The sequence below is a fragment of the Bubalus bubalis genome, chromosome 2 (assembly GCF_019923935.1).
Source record: "Bubalus bubalis isolate 160015118507 breed Murrah chromosome 2, NDDB_SH_1, whole genome shotgun sequence".
NCBI lineage: Eukaryota > Metazoa > Chordata > Mammalia > Artiodactyla > Bovidae > Bubalus > Bubalus bubalis.
Genome location: NC_059158.1, coordinates 84890996 through 84911976, shown reverse-complemented (window position 1 = coordinate 84911976; position 20981 = coordinate 84890996). Strand labels below are relative to the sequence as shown.

The window sequence follows — 20981 nt, the reverse complement described above, 5'->3', positions numbered from 1 at the left end:
ATGTTTTGTCTGCTGAAATTTTTTAAATGGAGACTCACCAAACTTCACCAGGTGCCATTTCCTCAGGCTGTCTCCCTCTCCGGTCCATTCTCTCCATCACCAGCAATTATCTACTTTCACTCATCATCCATTCCATTCAATAAACACATTTTGTGTGTGAGCTCTATTTTCAGGGGATTCAGGTTGTGAATCCCCTGTCTGAAGGACAGACACACATAAACTTCATTACAATGGAGCATGGACTAAAGGATGGTTTTCTTTAAATCTTCATAACAAGACCATCTAATCAGGCACAAAGGAGATAAGAGTTCACAAGGAGCTTCTTGGAGACAGTTTGTGTGTGGATGGGTGGGTGTGCATGCGCGTGCTCAGTTGTGTCAGACTCTTTGCAATCCCATGGACTGAAGCCTGCCAGCCTCCCCTGTTGATGGAATTTTCCAGGCAAAAATACTGGAGTGGGTTGCCATTTCCTTCTCCTGGGGATCTTCCTGACCCAGGGATCTAACCTGCATCTCTTGCATCTCCTGAATTGCTGGGTGGGTTCTTTATTAGCTGAGCCACAAGGGAAGCCTTATGAGTGGAGATAAATTCAGTGGGTGTAGGAAAACTGAGAAAGGCATAAAGGAAAAATAGGGTAAGAAAACAGTATGGACTGGTAATACTGCCTGAAAAAGTACTAAGGGATAAATGTTGGTAGGCCTGGGTCAGAAATGGAAAGTCTGCATGAATCTCTTGAACTATTACCATTCAGCAGCTGAAAGAATGTAAGCAAGGAATGACACAATCAGGTCTGAATTTCAGATGAATCACTGAAAGCAATGCTGTAAATATAACAAATGAGGCAAGACTAAAAACAGTAACTTAAAGATAATTTCAGTAGTCCAGGGAAAAGATGAGTGTCTGAATCAAGACAGTGGGGGTACATAGGTTAAAAAAAAAGAGAGAAAGATTAGAGAAAAATATAGAAGTATATATAATGTAATACAACTTGCTGAGTGATTTGATATAGAGAAGCAAACACAGAAGCATTAAGCATAGTTGTTTCTGTATGAACAACTTGGATAAATGGTATGGTCACCAACTCAAAAAGAAAACAAGGAAAGAAGTTAGGAACAAATTGGACCATGTTTAATTTAAGATGTGTGGGGACATCCCAAGTGGGCATGTCTTGCAAATAGACTGCTTTTTCTTTTTTTTTTAATTGAAGGATATTTGCTTTACAGAATTTTGTGGTTTTCTGTCATACATCAACAAGAATCAGCCATAGGTACACCCATGTCCCCTCCCTCACGAACCTCCCTTGCATCCCCTCCCTATCCCACCCTTCAACTTTTTAGTCTCCTTAGTGCGAAGGAGAGATCAGGACTAGAGATTACTTGGTTAGTTCTTCCCAGTGGAATTTAGGATAATGTCAGACCTAGTTTATCATTCCAAGTCTTCTCTTAACACTGCATACCTCCATTTACAGATACTAGGCTCTTAATCATGTCAATATGTTTTATTCCACAGCCTTGCATCTTTCTACAATGTTAGAACTGCTTTTCCCTTTGAACTCCTATACACAAGCATATCATACATACAGGGTGAGGTAATGGTCCAAGTTCATTTTACATATGGCTATTAAATTTCCCTAGAACCATGTGTTGAATAAAACTTAATTTTCCTATTAAATTATATTGTCAACACTATAGACAATCAATTGACCATAAATAAAAAGCTTTATCTCTGACCTTTCAATTCTGTTTCATTGTCTCACTGATCTCATAGCAAGATGATATTTCCTCGATACTATAATTTAGAATAAAGTTAGAAATTAGATGGAAAAGGAAATGGCAACCCACTCCGATATTCTTGTCTAGAGAATCCCGTGGATAGAGGAGCCTGGTGGGCTGCTGTCCATAGGGTTGCACACAGTCGAACACTACTGAAGCGACTTAGCATGCATTCATGCATGCATTGGAGAAGGAAATGGCAACCCACTCCAGTATTTTTGCCTGGAGAATCCAAGGGACAGAGGAACCTGGTGGGCTACCATCTCTGGGATCACACAGATTTGGACACAACTGAAGTGACTTAGCAGCAGCAGCAGAAATTAGATAACATACAAGGCTTCCAACTTGTCTTTCTCAAAATTGTTTTGGCTATCCTAGGTCCTCTGAATTTCCACATAAATTTCAGAATCAGCTTGTCAGCTTCTAAAAATGACAAATCTGTTCAATTTGTCTAATGCTTGGTTTGGTGAATATATTCCCTCTTTATTTTCTGATTTAGTTAGAGTCTTTTTTTTGCTTTGTCAGTCCCAGTTCAGTTGCTCAGTTGTGTCCAACTCTTTGGGACCGCATGGACTGCAGCACGCCAGGCTCTCTGTCGATCAACTCCCAGAGCTTACCTAAACTCATGTTTATCGATTCAGTGATGCCATCCAACCATCTCATCCTCTGTCATCCCCTTCTCATCCTGCCTTCAATCTTTCCCAGCATCAGGGTCTTTTCAAATGAGTCAGTTCTTTGTATCAGGTGACCAAAGTACTGGAGTTTCAGCTTCAGCATCAGTCCTTCCAATGAATATTCGGGACTGATTTCCTTTAGGATGGACTGGTTGGATCTCCTTGCAGTCCAAGGGACTCTCAAGAGTCTTCTCTAACACCACAGTTCAAAAGCATCAGTTCTTCGGTGCTCAGCTTTCTTTATAGTCCAACTCTCACATCCATACATGACTACTGGAAAAACCACAGCTTTGACTAGACGGACCTTTGTTGTCAGTCTACCTAAAGGTATATCAACTTTGCTGAACTTTTCAAATAACCAACTTGGTTTTTTTTGGACCACACCACACTGCATAACAGATTTCATTTTCCTGCCAGGGATTGAACCTGTGCCCCCTGCAGGGGCAGCCTGAAGTCTTAACTACCCAAAGAATCAACTTTTAATTTCACTCATTTTCTCTATAAAATAATACATAATAAAAAAATATTATTGATTTTCACTCTGATCTTTATTATATTTTTCCTAATAATTACCTTCTGTTCATTTTACCCTCCTTTTCTATTTCCTAAGGTGGAAGCTTAGGTTATTGATTTGAGGCCTTTGTTAACGATATAGACATTTAAAACTATAATTTTTCTCTAAGCACTGTTTTACCTATGTTTCCTACACTGTGATATGCTGTTTCTATTTTTATTCAACATGTTTTCTAAATTTTCTTCTGATTTCTTCTTTGGCCTATAGGTTATTTAGAACTGTGTCACTTACTTTGCAAATACTTGGAATTTTCCTAAAAATTATTTTTCTTGATGACTTCTTAAATTTAATTCCATTATGGTCATATAACATACTTTGAATGAAGTCTATCTTTTAAAATATACTGAAAAAGGCTTTTGTGGTCGAGTATACGGTCTATCCTGGAAAAAAAAATCCTGTGTGCACTTGGAAATATGTATTCTGCTATATTGAAAGATATGTTCAAAATTTATCAGGTCAGTTAAGTATATAGAAGTGTTCATGACTTCTATATCCTTGCTGAGTTCAAATTTTCTATATCCTTGCTGATAACCTGTCTAGTTGTTCTACAGTTTTTTAGAGTAGCTGGGGAATTAAACACCAGGTTGAAATTTCCAACCATAATTTGTTCATTGTTTTCTTTTTTCTTCAATTTTGTCAGATTTGGCTTAATGTATTTGGGGCTTCTGTTGATAGGTGTGTTTATAGTTATAATGGTTATTTGTATGTTTCTGATATTGGCCCTATTATCATGAAATGTCCTTCTCATATTTCTTCTCTTAAATTCTATTTTTGTTTGATGTTAATATAGCTACTCCATCTCTGTTATGATTACTGTTTGTATGTATCTTTTCCCATATCTTACTATCAACATATTTATCTCTCTGTAACTTGAGTCTCTTATACAGCATATAGTTGATTCTTGCATTATTGTTTAGTCTGACAATCTCTTACTCTGATTGGAATGTTTAAGCTGTAACTATTTAATTACTGATATAGTAGGATTTATATTTGTCACTTCACTATTAGTTTTTTAATAATGTAATAACTTCATCCTTTTCTGCTTCCTTGTGTTAAATATACTATTATAATTTTAATTCCTCTATTAAATTTTTAATGATATTTTCTCAGTGTTGCTCTAGGAATTGCAACATGCATCTTAATTTATCAAAATCTATTTTAACATTGGCTTAATTCTAGTAAAATATAGCAACATGTTCCTGTATGGTTCCATTTCCTCCTACCTTTTTATGTGCTATTTTTATCACATCTAGATATGTTACAAACCAACAGAGTGTTATAAGTATTGCTTTAAAAATCATATTCTTTAGATAAAACAAGAAGAGAAAAAAATATATTGCTTTTTTTAAAAAACATTTACCTGTATACTTTCCAGCACTATTTATTTTTTCATGTAGATTCAAGTTACTCTGGTTTTATAATTCTCTTCACCTGAAGAAATTCCTTAAAGAATCTACCAGCCAATGTAGGAGACATGAGTTTGATCCCTGGGTTGGAAAGGTCTCCTGGATAAGGAAATGGCAACGCACTCCAGTATTCTTGCCAGAGAATCCCATGGACAGAGGAGCCTGGCGGGCTACAGTCCATGGGACTACAAACAGCTGGACACAACTTGGTGACTGAGTAACAGCAGTAAATCTCTAAGGTAGGCCTACTGGCAACACACTCATTTTTCCTTTCAACACTTTAGACGTGTCACTACACTACCTTTTTGCTTCCAGTTGTTCAGATGAGAAATCAGCCATTATCTGGCCATGTTCTCTTACAGGCTTTCAAGATTTTCTCTCCGGCATTGGATTTCAATACTTGATTATGACAGGTCGTGAATCTCTGTCTTTATCTCATTTGGAATACACTGGGATTCTTGATCCTGTATGTAGTTTAACAACAAATTTGAGAAGATTTTTGACCATTATTCTTCAGATATGTTTCCTATATTTCTTTTTCCTCTCTTATGGGAGGTGGGACTCAGTCATGCATATGTTGGCATATCTGATGTTATCCTACAGATCTCTAAGGTGCTAATCATTTTTCTTTAACCTTTTTCTATATTTTCTTAACTGGATTATTTATACTGATCTGTCACGCGAGTGTATGTTCCTCGGTTCTTTGTCTCGTCACAACAAAGATTTGGAGCGACGGACATTAAAGCCCTTGGCGCATCACAGCTCTTGGGTCTTGGACAAACCGTGCTACAGCTCTTAAGCAAATCAGTGTTACAGCTCTATTTTATTTATAAGATAGCAGGAGAATCCAAGACTGGAAGAGAAGAGAGTGGAGGAGTGCGTGGGGAGGGAGAAAGAGAGAGCGAGCGAGCGCACAGGCGCACGCGCACGCGCAGGAGAGAGAGTCCCAGAGAGAGCGCTTTGGCTCCTCCTTTTATATGTTTTTTCCTCCACCTGGGCCTGCCCTATGCAAATTGGGCTTAGCCAGCAGTGCTGTTTGTTCTGCCTCAAGTTTTCACTCTGGTCCTCGGACCTTCCTTTGACCTTCCTTGTCTTTTAGCCACCGCCATTTTGGACTCCATTTCCCTATTCTACCTACCTAACATACCCATCATCTACTGATCTATCTTCAAGTTCTCTGGTTCTTTCTTCTGCCATCTTATATCTGCTATTGATTTTATCTAGTCGATTTCCCCTTCCATTACTGTACTTTTCAACTTTAGAACTTCTGTTTATTTTTTTTTCTATTTCTGTATTAAGATTTCCTATATTATGCATCTTTCTCATATTTTCCTTCAATTATTTAAACATGATTTCCTTTAATTATATGAAATATTTACAATTGCTGCTTTGAAATCTTTGTTCAAGATCTAGGTCCTCAGAGACAGTCTATTGACTTGTTGTTGTTATTGTCCCTCAGTGTGGGTCACACTTTTCTCTGCATGGTTCTTTATTTATTTATGTTTATTAAAAGGTAGATATTTTAGATTACATATTGTAGCAACACTGGATGATATATTTCCCCTGAGAACTATTGTTCTGAATTTTTTTTTTTTTCATTTTTGTAGTTTATTTTAGTATCTAGTCAGGAATTAATCTGTGGGAGCTGTTTCCCTCCTAGTGTGTGGCTACCAATGTCTTTGTTCAGTATATTTTATACTAGTCTTAATTTTTAAACCTGAAGTCCAGTGGGTCACCCCATGTATATCTGTGTAGTAGTCATCCAATGACTAGACAGAGGTGTTCAAACTCCTCAGATCAATACAGCTTCCCCCTTGTGTGTTGGTAAAGGGTCAAGCTGAGCTAGTTTTCAAGTAAAGGAACCAGGTGTTTGACTTATCTCTGGGTCACATTTACATTCTATATCCTTAGTCTAGAAACTCAGTCTTTTTCCTGTTGCTCAATTCTAGTTTTCCTGTCTCAAATTCTGCTACATATTAAAGTCTAAGGGCTAGTCCTGTTCTTGAACTTATTATCTAACCTTGTATTCATTCCCTGCTGCACCCTGACACTGGATGCTTCACCTAGATAACCACCTCCTAGCCATCAGTAATCTCTTCTGATACTGGGTTTTCTCTCTTATGCATATCACTTTATGGTTTAGCCTGTGTCATAAGCAACTAACCTTCCACCCTAGGTGAATAAGGTCAATAAAGAGAAAATTTCAGAGAGACCATAGTTTATTTATCATGGTATTTCTTATGCCTGTTACAGTGTGGTGTTTTGCTTTTTACAATCACCTAATAAGTGTGGCATTACATTAAGCAAAATCACTACAATTGTTTTCCCTAATTATCTCCTTAAACCCCATGTAAATTTTTTCATTTCCCAAATCTTAAGGATGTTTTGTAATTTCTGAGCTTATTTTTTATATGCTGCTTATCAATCAGAGAAAGGCAATCTAAGAGTGGTATTAAAAACTTCTTCATATATGCACACATCAGTTCAGTTCAGTTCAGTCGCTCAGTTGTGTCCAACTCTTTGCGACCCCATGAATCACAGCACGCCAGGCCTCCCTGTCCATCACCAACTCCCAGAGTTCACTCAAACTCATGGCCATCGAGTCGGTGATGCCATCCAGCCACATACACATTTACAAATTTATGTTAAGAACTTTATAGAATTAAAATATCATCATTAAAGAATCTCTTTCTGTTTTAGCAATGGGTTTGGCCCGAGTAAGTAACCATCATGACAGCCATACTCTCTCACAAAGATACACATGAAATAATGATTCTTTACTGGAATAATATGCATATTAATTAGTTCCTACAGCACTTGAGAAACTTCTGTTCTCACCACTAAGGTCAGAAAATGCATCTGCCTTAGCAGCACAGTTAAAAATCCTGAAGCAAGTTGGGGTCACATAGAAGACTGGGCAACTCTAAGGAAGGGCAAAACCAGAGAGAAGAACTTTTCACAGCCCTGAAATGATGCCATGTGATCTAATCAAGGCACTATATTTTTGGCATCCTAATCCCTATTATCCACAATTAGAATGGACAGTTCTATTCAATTAGCACATGGCCAGGATGGCTTTGAATTTAGTATTGAAAATATAGGCATGCCACATTAACATTGAAATAATCAAATAAGAAGTCTCAAGGGAATTTACAATTTTTCTTAACAACTGGTACCAAGCTATGAATAATATAATATAATATAATAATATAAGAAATTTGCCTAAAGAGTTTTGAACTTGAGTTATGATTTACTCTAAGGTAAAATGCCAAAATTACCTCGTTTGTCTGAAAACTGCCTATCAGCTTTTAGATTTTAAAGGTTAAGGACACCCTCAATATAAAAACCTCCATGCCAAATCAACAAAGGGTTTGTCTTTCATTTTTATATTACAGAAAAACATGCTGATATTCTCCACAGTAAGATACTCTCACTTACTAATCTCTGATTTCTAAAAGTATAAACTTGACCTAGTGAAATATACAGATACAGAACCTAATCTGAAACATTGAGTTAATCCCAAAGAGTTAAATTATGTATTTGAGTCCAGTGAAATATTAAATTGTCCTAGTATATTAAAATGTCATAATAATAATAATACACTCAAGGCAAATTGGAGAAGGCAATGGCACCCCACTCCAGTACTCTTGCCTGGAAACTCCCATCAGTGGAGGAGCCTGGTAGGCTGCAGTCCATGGGGTCGTGAAGAGTCAGACACAACTGAGTGACTTCACTTTCACTTTCATGCATTGGAGAAGAAAATGGCAACCCACTCCAGTGTTCTTGCCTGGAGAATCCCAGGGATGGCGGAGCCTGGTAGGCTGCCATCTATGGGGTCGCACAGAGTCAGACACAACTGAAGCAACTCAGCAGCAGCAGCAAGGCAAATAATTTCAAATAATTCTAGAGTGTGGCAAAGGTTGGTGGGAAGATAAATTCATATATTTGGAGAAGATACACAAACTGGTTTTGAATGTTAAGGTAACAGTTTCTTGATCAAATCCACTATAGACACACTTCACTTAGGAATGACCTAGATGATTCTTTAGTGTAAGGAAAGAATATCATCATTTATCATACCTGTAAGCTAAAGAAAAGAATATATTTCCAAAACATCACATATATGTTGAAAGGAAGCATATATGTAGGAAGCACATATATGTAGAGAAGAAGCAAAATGGCCAAATGTGGCAGGTACCCTTACACCATGGGGCTAGAGATCTGAGTTACACTTGTTTTGCCACATCTAACTTTGGGAAAGTTAATTTGACTGTGTTTCAATGTCTTCATCTGAACACAAGATTATCAGTATCAGATGATCTAACAGAGGTTCCAAAATGGCAACCTGTTGTGTGGATCTGGCCAGTAGATATATTTGGTTCATATTGGTGTTTTTATACAACAACAGGATTTTCAACTAAAATTTTTCACATAAAACTTTTTTCTTCTTTTAACAAAAATCTTTCCCAAGACTGTTGAAATCACCATATGGCAACACTTTGCTTGAGCTGTAAAGTGACTGCCCTCTACAGATGTAAGCTCCCTTTAGCTGGTTTCAGTTCTTCTCTTCAGGTTCTTTTTTTTTTTTTCTTTTAATTTATTATTTTTTATCTTCTTATAAATCTTATAAAAATTATTTATATTTTCTAATTTATTATTTATTAATTTATTATTTTTATAAAGGTAAAGTTGTTACAGAACATTAGTCAGTTTCTTCTGTTCAACATTATAATTCAATCTCTGTATATACTACAAAGTGAACGCCACAATAAGTCTAGATACCACGTCACCATAATAATTGATCCCTTTCACCATTCCACCCACCTACCTCTACTCTTTAGCCTTGAACAGTCATCTGCACCCACCCAGCACATTTTACTTATTTACTATATCTGCTTAGCCTTGTAGGCATTTGAGATTGTGATCTCTAATTCATTAGGTCCCTTCAAGCTCTAAGATTTTGTGACTCTTCTTATTAATAAAAATACTTTAGCCTGTAATTTCCTAGAACGGTTAAGTTTCTACTTAGACAAAACCAGAGAGAGTGGAAAAGAGAATGGTTGCACTCTAGGGAACAGATACATTCAAGGAAAACAGGAGGATGGAGTATCGCTCATTTGGATAGTAGACTTAGACCATCAGGGCAAAACATGATTTCCCTGGGAAATGTGGACATAGGGAAAATGTCACAGCTTGGACAAGAAAGTGCAAAAATAATTTTAGAAATGGAATCAAGGAAGAAAATAATCCTTTGTTTTAACAAATGCCCTTTTGAAGCCAGACAAGGTGCTAGTCTCAAATTATTACTTGATTTGTTAAACCTCATGAGCCGCTAGGTATCTTCCCTATTGTAAGGATGAGAAAATGTAGGCTCATAAAGATTAAGTAACTTGCCCGAGGGCACACAACTAGTAACTGTCAGAGGCCGAATTTGAATCAAACTCTAGAGCCACACATCACCAGACATGGGGAGAATGAACATACCTTGTTCGATTTGCAAGAATATGACCAAGTTCTGCAGTTTTATTAAAGATGCCCTGTCCAAGAAGCATAAATATGTAAAACTTGGACCCTAAATCAATTACCTTGTCACCAAATCTTCCACAAATTTTTTAAAATAAATAAAACAAATGCAAAAGCACAAAAACAAAAGCACATCAAGAAGAGCAAATGCTAATGCTAACACTAAGTCGCTTCAGTCTGTCCAACTCTGTGCGACCCCATAGACGGCAGCCCACCAGGCTCCTCTGTCCCTGGGATTCTCCCGGCAAGAACACTGGAGTGGGTTGCCATTTCCTTCTCCAATGCATGAAAGAGAAAAGTGAAAGTGAAGTCGCTCAGTCGTGTCCGACTCTTAGAGACCCCATAGACTGCAGCCTACCAGGTTCCTCCGTCCATGGGATTTTCCAGGCAAGAGTACTGGAGTGGGGTGCCATTGCCTTCTCTGAAATAAAATAAATGCAAAAGCACAAAAACAAAAGCATATCAAGAAGAGCAAAAGGCGTATCTAACTGACCAGGCTAAGAGGCTGCCAGAACATTACTCTGCTGACAAAGGTCCGTATAGTCAAAGCTATAGTTTATACAGTAGTCATGTATGGATGTGACAGTTGGACTATAAAGAAAGCTGAACTTCAAAAAATTGATTCTTTTGAACTGTGGTGTTGGAGAAGACTCTTTGAGAGTCCTTTAGACTGCAGAAAGATAAAACCAGTCAATCCTAAAAGAAATCAGTCCTGAATATTCTTTGGAAGGACTGATGCTGAAGCTCCAATTCTTTGACCACCTGATTCAAAGAACAGACTCATTGGAAAAGACCCTGATGTTGGGGAAGATTGAAGGCAGGAAGAGAAGGGGACAACAGAAAGATGAGATGGTTGGATGGCATCACCATCTCAATGGACATGAGTTTGAGCAAGCTCCGGGAGTTGGTGATGGACAGGGAAGCCTGCCGTGCTGCAGTCCATGGGATTGCAGAGAGTCAGACATGACTGAGCGACAGAACTGAAATCAATTAACAACTGAGAATTGGAATACCTTCCCCTAAATTATAATAGTATCACATAATCAACTATATCATTGAGCCTAAAATATCTTTTTTTTTTTAAGCCTAAAATATCTTAAGGTCATTCATTCACCTTGAAAAATTTAGATGTTACTATTTCTGAAAGTAAATATAAGTCAAAAGACATACCTTTTGGCAATTTTAAAATATCAGGAAGAATTTTGTGAATACTTACTAAGAACTTATCTAGTCTTATTTCAATCATTTCATGGATGTTCATGTGAATGCCTATTTAGTCATATTCTGTTTTCACAAAATTGACATTATGACAAGGTTTTATTAAAGTATGAACTGGTAAAAATTTTCATTAGACATAATAAAATGTGAATACTCAGCTTTTCTGAATTTCATAGAGTACTGGGGGCAATATATGTTATATTGTGTGCCATAGGTCCCTTGATCTCTTTTGAAAAAAGAGGAACTCTAATTAAATATGAGATCAAAGAAAGACAAATATTATACAAAAACTGCCTTTCAATTTTTGAAATATGGTTGTGTTCCTTTAAGGTTCATTGTATTCCTTTATAGTGAAAGTGAAAGTTGCTCAGTCCTGTGCGACTCTTTGCAACCCCATGGACTATACAGTCCACGGAATTCTCCAGGCCAGAATACTGAATTCCTCCAGGGGATCTTCCCAAACCCAAGCATTGAACCCAGGTTTCCCGCATTGCAAGCAGATTCTCTACCAGCTGAGCCACAAGGGAAGCCCAAGAATACTGGAGTGGGTAGTTTATCCCTTCTCCAGTGGATCTTCCCAATCCAGGAATCAAACTGGGGTCTCCTGCACTGCAGGCAGATTCTTTACCAACTGAGCTATCAGGGATGCCCTGGTATGGTCATCACTAATTGCAATAAGATTTCAGAAAAGTAATTCTTCATATTTATTCAGTCATGTTTCTTTCTTATCATGTTATGCTGTTTCAGTAGTCCATATACTCCTAAAAAATACTCACTGAATTAGACAGCTGTACAAAGATCATACACAATGAATTTTTTTCTGCATTTTAAAGATGAGGAGTATAAGAAACATTTATTTATGATCCAAATTTAAATCATTTTTGCTTTTAAAACAAGGCCAAATAGCAAAGCCTCTTCTACTGCTTGTGCTCTATAGTATAACATCTCTTGATTACTCTGACAGAGTTCCAGTCACAGGTTGTGAGTCAGAAAGAGGTTTTTCAATGTCCAGCAGCTAAATGTGTCAGCCATGACATTTCTGAAAGTTCTATTTTTATATACAGAGAGAAGGAAAAAATCACTTCTTTGTATCTGTCCCTTGCAAAATTCTCAGTTTAACTCCAGCTTTAGATATGTACAGTAGTGAATGCATTCTTAGTTAACACGACAAGCGACTGACATTTTTAAACTGGAATAATGCATGTAATGAAAAAATAATCTATACAAGTTTGTTCCTTCTGCATTCTTATTCCCTCTTTTGGTCATAAAGACTGTTAAAATGCAGTTGAAATAATACAAAATGAAATTCAAATCTCACTATTGTCCTAATCCTTTTTTTCTACTCTTATATAGCTTATCTAAAAATATTGAAATGTAACTTGCTTGAGTTATAATATTATGTGAATTAAGAGTCAGCATTGTTTGGAAGCTCCTTTTAATTGGTCTACAGGGAGGTTTTCTGTATATATTAAAATGATTGTATGTCTGAATTATAACAAACCTACCTTTAAACTTCCTTTGTGTTTAAACATGTATTAGAGGCAAACCATTTTAATACTTCTTGGAGCAGGCTTTATTGCTAAAATTATTGGTTTGGCAATCCTGGCATAAATGGAAATTTCTGATTGGCTGTCATATCAATGTCAGTGGAGCCAGGAAGTGCATGGCTCTGGCTGTTTTCCTTATTTTTATTTATAAATTCTGTTTCATAACAGCAATACGATGCTTCAGGCCTTGCAGTTCTAGGGGATTATTGCACTTGTCAGGTGGTAAAAATCACTGGCCCCTCTGCCTTGTGCCTCAGAACACCACTAGAGGCAGGTAATCACTGAGAAATGCAATTCCTAGAATTTCTTAATATTTTATAAAGAAGTATTTAACTTTTAAAATAAATGATCTATTTTGAAGGTTAGAAGTGTCATAAGAGTATTCAACCACTAGCTAAGAAATGAACAAAACTTAGGTCATAGAGGCAGAGAGAAATGGCCAAGCAGTGACCATCTTTCAGTAAGTCCAAAAGGATATATAAATCTAGAATAAAGTATATTTTAGATGTCAATTGAGAAGCTGGGCTATGAATAGTCAACATTTGTATATTAATATATTGTCTTACCATAATATTCTAAGTTTGTTTTCATCCTTACAAATAAATATTAATATATTTATATACAAAAGCATGATATAGATTGCAAGTATAAGTACATGAAAGTCATACTTGAAAAAGTGTAATTTAGTTACACTGAAGGAAAGGATACACACTATTTTTTCCTACTGCTGCTGCGGCTGCTGCTAAGTCGCTTCAGTCTGTGCGACCCCATAGATGGCAGCCCACCAGGCTCCCCCGTCCCTGGGATTCTGCAGGCAAGAATACTGGAGTGGGTTGCCATTGCCTTCTCCAACGCATGAAAGGGAAAAGTGAAAGGGAAGTCATTCAGTCGTGCCTGACTCTTTGCGACCCCATGGACTGCAGCCCACCAGGCTCCTCCGTCCATGGGATTTGCCAGGCAAGAGTACTGGAGTGGGGTGCCATTGCCTTCCCCTACTAAAAAAAGTCCTACCTTATATAATTAGAAAAATACTTAGAAAAAAAAAAAAAACTTGAAAAGTATACTCTTGAAAATATAAGCAGGCTGATTTCTCTAATAAATGAAATGCAAAATTCAGACACAAAGTATACAACAGTGGATAGATTGAAAAATGAAGATTAAATTTCTATTTGCAAGTGATTGTTTGGAAGTAAATTTCTGTATTTTATCAATTGTTCTAAATAACAATGTAAGCCAAAGGAGACCAAATTATCTTTCCAGGGAAAGAATACCAAAGTTTTTCTTGGAAAAGAGCCAGTTTTAGGTAGGGGGTGTTTATGGCCTGGGGAGTTACTGTAGCAATAGAAAAAGATTAATAATTTGCACATGTTAGATTCTTGGAAGGCAGGATACAGCTGTAAAGAATTAACCCCTCTTGAGAGATGTAAAAACACAGAGCAGCTGAGAGGAGACCTATTGGGAGGGACTAAAAACTATTCAGGCTACAGATGTCCTCAAAGTGAAGCAGAAAAAGTACTTTTGGGAACCAACATGCCTTTGTCTTTGCTTATAAATGGGCAGATAACTTTGTAAAAAAAATTAGACAAAAGGAGCAAATTGTGTCCAATTAAAATGTATTATTGAAATATTAAGCAAGCACTATAATGAATTGCTTAAAGAAATGAGTCCTACATTGCTTTACTCAAGGATGTCCTAAAATAAAAGCCACTCTGTTAAAAGAAAGTGTGTATATCTGTGTTGCTGCTGCTCTGTATCTCTAACTATCTGAAAGGTCGCTTTATTGAGTAACAAAAGACTTTTTTGGAATACACAAACCTATAAAAGAAATAAGCAATCAAATGAAGATGTTTTTTCAATGGCTAAATGAGAGGTCCAAATGCTATTTTAACTGAAATTGGTGGTTGATTTTTGCTTCTTGGGAGAGAAAAGTGGCTGCTATACTTCAGTGAAAGAGCCTAACATAACTTTATAAAGATTTAAAAACACAGGTGTAAAGAGTGATGATACTACCGAAAACATAAAATCTCCTCAAAGTGACTCTCAATCATCATTCCAATTTCAATGGCGCCTCAAGCAGAGATGGAAGAAATACACACCGGACTTAATGTATAATTCAGTACCTTGGTGTTTCCTTCAAAATACTTTGTCAGTGGTTCTCAAAGTGTGGTCTTGGATCCCCTGGGGGTCCCTAAGACTCTTTCATGGGCCTTACAAGGTCAAACTTATTTTCGTAATAATACTAAGACATTGCTTTTTTCACTTTCATTGTCTCATGAGAGTTCACGTGGACTTTTCAGAGGCTACATGACATGTGATGACATCATCACCCTGGTGGTTAATGGAATATGCACGCATGGGTACTCTTCTATTTAAGGGGATTTTCTAGGTAAACTCCTTGGGGTCATTAATAATTTTGTATAAAGTAGTCTGGAGACCAAAAGTTTGAAAGGCATTAAATATGGTCACCTGACCTACCTCACAATAACATCCTTGCTTGTATCTTTGATATTGCAATGCTTTCTACATAGTGTTAAACACATTGCAGTTGCTATTATTATGATTAAAGAGGGAACATACTTGTTATATGTACATTTCAAACTCTGTTCCTAGCAGCAGAGCCTTTAACAATCAACAAAAGAAAGTTGTGTCATCAGCTTATCTACTTACAGATAAAAAGTAGAGCTGTGTCCAAGGGAAGAAGAAACACAGACCCGCCTATGGGGCTGCCTCCAAAAACTCTGCCAGAGTTTCTTGAATTCCTACTGAGACACTGCAAAAACTACCTGTTAGATTTTCCAGACACACAGCACAGACACACACACATATATATGGTGTCTGCGTTGTTCTACACATAATATTTGATTTCAATAACAATCTGGTGAGGTATAAGAAATAGATGTTACCCCACAATAAATACAAAGAAATAGGAAATACAAAGATGGGAAATAAACTGTCCCAGGTCACACACTAGTAAGAGATACAGCCAAGACTTACACCAACGCCTTCCGATTCCATGTCCAGAGACCTTATCTCTATACCATTCTAGCTCTACTTGGCACTTTAAACTGCTCATAAACTTAAGCTCAATTTTTATAAGTATTATATATTTAGCTTTCTTCTTCCCTAAGAATGGAGAGAGAAGAGACCCCTGTACTCATTCTGAGTTTTCCTCAAGAATTATCTTCTAAAACTCTACCTTGGCGAGCACCTCAGTGAAGATAAGAGTCACTAGGGAGATTTCTGTTAACCTTGTTCCCCAAATAGTAAATCAGCAAATAAATATGAGAGGAGGAAGGGAGGGAGTAATCATTCAGAACAGATATATTTCAAGAGGACACTGATTCTGCTTACACTCTCCCTCTTTTTTTTTTTTTTTTTTTAGCCTAATCCAGTCTCCCAATCCTTTAGTGAGCATAAAAGCTGAGAGAGAGGTATTAAGAATTTAAATTCTTCATATATTATAGTATGAAGAATTTTAATTCATATATTATACACACATGAGGTGTTTAAAAGGTGTATTTTAATTGAAGAGTACTCGCCTTACACCCTTATTTCAGGTAAGTAAACAAACAACGGAACAAACAGCTTTCTAAGGTCATAGAGGCAACAGCTAAACAAAGTTAACAATTAATAAGGCAAATCTATAGAACATATGATTTAATTGCTATATCGTTTTTACCTCTCATTAGGCCATTGTTACTAGACCAACTTTCCCTGTTCTACCAATTCTTCTTCATTCCTCAACCTCCAACAATGGTACCCCAACTTTTATCTGCAGCTCAGTCATGTGTTTTGTGGGGAACAGGACTTCAGCAGGAGTATGAACTTTCTGAGGAATAGGTCAGTCTCCTACTGAGTTGGAATTCTCAACCTTCTTGGGGTTGCCTGGCCCAGATATTTTGTGCTAGATCGAGAATTCAACATGGTCATTATTTCAGACTTCAGAGGAACATTCAAAAGCAGGTCTGATCTGTCTAAAGCCACATTAAAAGCTCCTGAATACCATTTCTATTAACCAGTGTATTTCGAATAATTTTTCACTAAAAATAGCACCACATACAAATCAAGTAAAAGAAGTATTTGTCAAGCTGTGTTAGTTAATAGTAACTCTAATATAAAGACTACAGAATGTTCAGAGAAAACGAATCTAATGATTTAACACAATCCTATGTTTAAGTAACACAATCTTTTGCACACCAAATTATTCTACTGTTTAAAACAGCATTTTATCACACAAAATAGAAAAATATTTGACTTCCTAATATTTGTAATCACTTTGGTGTATCTAATGTACTGTTAAAAAATAAACAGGCACATTAAAAATTTTAAGTTATTTTAAGCAAAAATTGATACTCATCAGGCAGCATCCAGTCTAGCACGCAGAAAAGAACTCTGAGGAGCTGAACAAAATGAAAAACTTTTATAGGCAGATTGGAGCAAGAACAAGGAAGTTATACTCGACCAAAAAGCCAGGTTGTTTATTGCAAGGTTCCTTTCCTTCAGGGATGACAGGATCTATCAGGCAGATTACCTAACGAGTGGTCACATGTGATTCCTGATTGACTGATTTAGGATTCCTTTCTGGGAGAGTCAAAACTGTAATTAAGTCTCAGCTTGATGAGGTAAGGCTTAGAACAACTGACTCCATCTGGGGCTTGTTGTCTTATTTTAAATAGTACACAGGGCCTTTGCCAGGTGGGTGAAATTTATTACACCATTTTACAAATACTAATAATAGACACCAGAGAAGGCGATGGCACCCCACTCCAGTACTCTTGCCTGGAAAATCCCATGGATGGAGGAGCCTGGTGGGCTGCAATCCATGGGGTCGCTAAGGGTCGGACACGACTGAGCAACTTCACTTTCACTTTTCACTTTCATGCGTTGGAGAAGGAAATGGCAACCCACTCCAGTGTTCTTGTCTGGAGAATCCCAGGGATGGGGGAGTCTGGTGGGTTGCCGTCTATGGGGTCGCACAGAGTCGGACACGACTGAAGCGACTTAGCAGCAGCAGCAATAATAGACACAGAAGTTAAGTAATATTCCTGGAGCCATATCCCAACCACTGGTACTACTGAAACTGAAAGTTGTTTTTTGTGTTTTGTTTTGTTTTGTTTTTGCTTTCCAGTTAGGTTCTTAAACTTCCAGGTTACTTTGAGATTCTTTTACTATCACAAATGTCTTATCCTACCCAAAGCATTGTTTATTGAATATCTACAATGAACCAGGGAATTTTACATGTTATCTCACTAAAACCTCACATACCACCCTGCTAAAAAATGATTATTGGTGAGTCCACTGAAGTTCAGAGATGTTAAGTAATTTGCCGGACTTGAATACAAATGAATCAAGGTCCTAGTCCCAGGTTTAAGAACCTACCTTTCACTACCTTGTTCCACTTTCTTCCACTATAAGTTGTAAAGAAAAACATTTCTGCAAACAATCAAATATAATAACCCACAAAGGCTAATATATCCCAAGACAACTTAACAATTTATTTTTAAGGGAAAAAATAAAATGACAATTTTTTTCCAGTAGACTTTTAATTTCTTAAATCTGAAGGCTATAATAGCTTAATTTTTAAAGTAATGTTACTAGAAAAAATGAGAAGTGATTAAGAAAAATTCATTTTAAAGCAGGAATCAAAATTTAGCAAATTATATTGATCTCTAACTATGTTAGCATTATGCCAAGTCCTAGCCTCATGGAGCTTACTTTCTAGAGTATTTTGATACAGAATAAGGGGATTCAGAAATAAGGGGATACAAACAAGAAAAAGAAAAGAGTAAAGAAAAGTTAACTACAAACACCTGCAGTTCAAGTAGGGATGAAGAAATAACAAACAAGAGGATACAAACAAGAAAAAAGAGTAAAGAAAAGTTAACTACAAACACTTTCAGTTAAAGTAGGGATGAAGAACCACAAGGCAGCAAAAAAAACTCCATCAGGCTGTTTTACAAAACACTTTCAAATTATTTTAAGTCACAGACAATTGAAACTTGCTGATTTTCACTAAGGAAGAATAAGGTTTAGTTTCAGAAAAGACTGTTGTATCTGTTTCTTTACCTTAGGGCAGTCTTCAGCCCAACGGGAACATCGCGAGAAAAGTCCAGGCCCATAGAAACCCCTTAGTAGCTTCCATTCTTTTCTCTGATTGGTTCCTTCCCCAGACAGGAAGTCCCGCTCTCTGCCTGAGGCTTGTGATTTGTTAAGGATGGCCTAATTGTGGTTATAGCTTAATGCCAGGTTTATCGGTTTTTAGATTTTCAATTAACTAGTCTGTTTATGCTAACGACTTTATTATCCTGATGGTATGTGCGTGTGGAGCCTTTTTAGTGGTTTAAAGGAAGAAGAAATGACTGTCCCCTTGGCAGGCCACCACCATCAATTGTCCAGCCCTGTGGAGCTTGCTCACCGGAAAAGTCAGGGTTTGGGGACAGAATTCTGTTGGAGCTAGATGAGTGAAATACCCTATTGCCATTGTGACAGCAAGGTTTGGAAGGAATTTGTTTTATATGATATTAAGGCAATAGGGCCAGATTTTAGCTCACTAGTAACAAAGTAGCTGAAGTAGTCCCAAAGTAAACACATTCACTTTAATAAAAAAGACTGAAACGTTCACCTACAAATACCCTCTTCAGTTAAGCGCTTCCGACCGAGGAGGACCTGGAAGTCTGTTTATTTTTAGTCTGTTGACTAAGCAACAACGCATCAGACATTTTTGCTAGGGAAAAATCTTTGTCTACTGGACTACTTTAATCTTTTTTTTAATCGGGGATTGGAGAAAGACTTAACTCAGTTACACCACTTGTTAGCTTTTGTAATTACTGCTCAAGAGAAGCTAAGTTGCTTGCTTGTAGCTCTTGGGCTGCTTGGGGTGGGGGCGGTTGTTTTTAGAGTCCCCTTGAGATAATGCTTCTTCTGGGTCAGTCAGAAGAAACAATCTGCAACAACGGCAGTGCCCAGAGTGACACTTCTCGAGGGGCCTAGATTCAGCTGTCAGTCACCTTCAGCCCAGAGCCATCAAATCCATTTACACAAAAGCTGGTTATCACAAACCTTTTGAAAAGCTAAGTAAAGAGGAGATTTACCCATCCCTGAATCTTCGTTCTTTTTTCTTTGATTCCCTCATTTCTCCTATCTTTCCTTTTTTTTCCCCCCTAACTACCTCTGAGAACTTCTGGGATTTTCCCCCTTCTTTTGTTCCACCCTAGAGCTTACACTATTGTTATCTTAAAGCTTAAGCTTAAGCTTGAATATAATTCTCCAGATATACAGAAATAAATACCATACTCTTGAATGAAAATTTTTAATTCTAATAAGTATGTTTGTCTCCAAAAGCATAGGCTTTTCTGGGGGTTGAGAAAGGATTGTTTAATGTTACAATGTTGAAAAAAGTTCTGTGAGTATTTTAAATATTTCTTTCAGCATGTTTGGCTGCGCATGTACATTTGTTCATCCCTTCCTATTGTATACATACATTTTTGTTTTTGTAATTTTTTGCACTAAAGGGACTATAATGTAAAAGCTTGAATCAGCTTGCAACTGAAATGATCCTCAACAACCTATACAAATAAAAAAAATTGTGTAAATATTACTGAATTTCAAATATAACAGTTCTTTCTGTGAATTCTATAACTTTGTAATTATAAGGAATGGATTTCCTTTCACCAAGAAAAGGAGAAATTATGGTCATGCTGTAGAAGTTCTGATTTTCTCTGTGTAATGGTATTATTATAAACATTTAATTTAACAAATTGAAAGACAGTTTTAATTAGTGAAAAGTATAAATAAAATGCTACATTAAAATGCAAGTTTATTTTGTTGATGTGTGTATGGTTGGCAGAATTAGACTAATAAACTATTGACTAGTATTTAAAAAAAAGGCTTGAAGGAGCATTTGTAATTAGTTTGTCAATTATAAGAAATGTGGGGCTTTCCTAGTGGCTCAGAAGGTAAAGAATCCACCTGCAATGCAGGAGACCTTGGTTCAGTCTCTGGGTTGTGCAGATCCCGTGGAGAAGGGAATGGCTACCCACTCTAGTATACTTGCCTGGAGAATTCTGTGGACAGAGGAGCCTTTTACATTATAGTCCCTTTAGTTCAAAGAATTGCAAAAATAAAAAGCTATGTAATACAATAGGAAGGGATGTACAAACATACATGCACAACCAAACAGATGCTGAAAGAAATACTTAAATACTACAGTCCATGGGGTTGCAAAGAGTTGGACATGACTGAGTGACTAACATTATATAAGAAATTTA

At 36.9% G+C, this 20981-nt stretch overlaps 1 long non-coding RNA gene across 6 annotated transcripts in view; it reads right to left on the bottom strand.

The window, feature by feature from the left end:
• The window catches only part of LOC112582017, a 57182-nt gene extending 38314 nt beyond the window's left edge, over positions 1-18868 (bottom strand). Inside the window, exon 1 of one of the 6 annotated variants that reach the window (XR_006547711.2) lies at positions 18781-18868. This is a non-coding gene — a long non-coding RNA (uncharacterized LOC112582017). Of the gene's footprint in view, positions 1-38; positions 296-15381; positions 15475-18780 lie in introns of those variants that run through there. The other 5 variants (XR_006640460.1, XR_003106623.3, XR_006547715.2 and 2 more) reach the window with 5 other exon arrangements.
• Between the last annotated feature and the right edge of the window lie 2113 nt (positions 18869-20981).